Source organism: Penaeus vannamei, chromosome 36 (assembly GCF_042767895.1).
Source record: "Penaeus vannamei isolate JL-2024 chromosome 36, ASM4276789v1, whole genome shotgun sequence".
NCBI lineage: Eukaryota > Metazoa > Arthropoda > Malacostraca > Decapoda > Penaeidae > Penaeus > Penaeus vannamei.
Window position 1 is genome coordinate 26,978,935 of NC_091584.1, and position 2,500 is coordinate 26,981,434.

A 2,500-nucleotide genomic window follows, 5' to 3' on the forward strand; every position below is an offset into this window, starting at 1 on the left:
AATAATAAATACACTATTACAACTGCTGCCAATACTATTGATAATAATAATAACAATAAAATAATAATAATAATAACAACAATGATAAAAACACTAATAAGACAGTAAAAATAATAATAACAATAACAATAAAGATAACAATAATAATAATAATAATAATAATAATAATAATAATAATAATAATAATAATAATAATAACCATAATAATAGTGATAATAATAATAATAATCATTATTATTATCATTATTATAATATTGATAATAATAATAATAATAATAATAATAATAATAATAATAATAATAACAATAATAATAACATTGATAATGATAATAATAATAATAATAATAATAATAATAATAATAATAATAATAACAATAATAATAATAACAACAATAATAATAATAATAATGATAACAATAATAATAATAACAATAATAATAATAATAACAACAACAACAACGAATAAACACCGATAAACCACAGAAACGGCAACAGTCTAACGACAACAACAATAACCCCAACACCACACCCCCTTCACTTCTCTTATTCTCCTTCCTCACCCCCCCCCATTCCCCATTCCTCCTTCCTCATTCCCCATTCATTCATTCCTCCTTCCTGATTCCCCATTCATTCCTTCCTCCTTCCCCATTCATTCCTTCCTCCTTCCCTATTCCCCATTCATTCCTTCCTCCTTCCTCCTTCCCCATTCATTCCTTCCTCCTTCCCCATTCCCCATTCATTCCTTCCTCCTTCCCCATTCATTCCTTCCTCCTTCCTCCTTCTCCATTCATTCCTTCCTCCTTCCTCATTCCCCATTCATTCATTCCTCCTTCCTCATTCCCCATTCATTCCTTCCTCCTTCCCCATTCATTCCTTCCTCCTTCCCTATTCCCCATTCATTCCTTCCCCCTTCCTCATTCCCCATTCATTCCTTCCTCCTTCCCCATTCCCCATTCATTCCTTCCTCCTTCCCCATTCCCCATTCATTCCTTCCTCCTTCCCCATTCCCCATTCCTTCCTTCCTCCATTCCTCCTTCCCCATTCATTCGTGGGACAATGGGAGGAGGGCGAAGGTGGATGAATGGGTCGAAATCATCCATCAAAATTACCATAAGAATTAAGGGGTGTCGCCATCACATTTGCATATGGGGGAATCTTCGTAAATTTTATTGTTTTTTTTTTTTTTTTTTTTTTTTGTCTTTTCTTGTCCTTTTTCTTTTTTTTCTGTGGTATTATTCTTTCTTTCTCTCTTTTCTTGTCCTTTTTTTTTATTTTTTTTCTGTGGTATTATTATTATTATTTTTTTTTAGCACCATTGTTATAATTATTATTATCATTATTATTTAACTGGTGTCATTATGGCTCTCCTTATTATCATAATGAGGATAACCATTATCATCCTTATCGCACATTGTTATAAATACCATAATTTTGAACCATCATCATAAATCCTCCTTATTCCTACAACCTTATCATTATCATTATTACAACCTTATATATTATTCCTTATTCCTACAACCTCTTTAATTTTCCTATTTGCGTATAAGAAATGACAGAATTTATTAAAGAACACACGCAAAAAACGTAGTAAATTTATAGGTTTTCTTAAGTAATATACCAACAATAATAACATCAAATAGTGAATAAAAAGATAGGAAGTGATTTTTTAAAATTAATTAGCAGGAAAATGCACAAAACGAAATAAAAAATGAGAAATGATTTAAGAAAATAATTTGCAGGAAAATGCACAAAACGAAATAAAAAATGAGAAATGATTTTAAAAATAATAATTAGCAGGAAAATGCACAAAACGAAATAAAAATGAGAAATGATTTAAGAAAATAACTAGCAGGAAAATACACAAAACGAAATAAAAAAATGAGAAATGACTTATTAAAAATCGATTAACAGGAAAATGTATCAAGTAATATACCAACAACAATATCAAATAGTTAATTAAAAAATGAGAAATGATTTACGAAAATAATTAGCAGGAAAATGAACAAAACGAAATAAAAAATGAGAAATTATTTAAGAAAATAATAATTAGCAGGAAAATGCACAAAACGAAATAAAAAATGAGAAATTATTTAAGAAAATAATAATTAGCAGGAAAATGCACAAAACGAAATAAAAAATGAGAAACGACTTCTTAAAAATAATTAGCAGGAAAATGACAAAACGAAATAAAAAATGAGAAATGATATAAGAAAATAATTAGCAGGAAAATTGCACAAACCGAAATAAAAAATGAGATGATTTTTTAAAAATTAATTAGCAGGAAAATGCACAAAACGAAATAAAAAACGAGAAATGATTTAAGAAAATAATAAGCAGGAAACAAAACGAAATAAAAAATGAGAAACGACTTCTTAAAAATTAATTAGCAGGAAAATGCACAAAACGAAAAAAAAAAAAGAGAAATGTTTTAAGAAAATAATTAGCAGGAAAATGACAAAACGAAATAAAAAATGAGAAATGATTTTAAAAATAATAATTA

General features: G+C 27.7%; 1 protein-coding gene across 2 annotated transcripts in view; it reads right to left on the reverse strand.

Annotated features, from left to right (window-relative positions):
- LOC113830386 (NADPH oxidase 4) overlaps positions 1-2,500 on the reverse strand; it is a 101,523-nt gene that overhangs the window by 88,181 nt on the left and 10,842 nt on the right. The window lies entirely within an intron of this gene.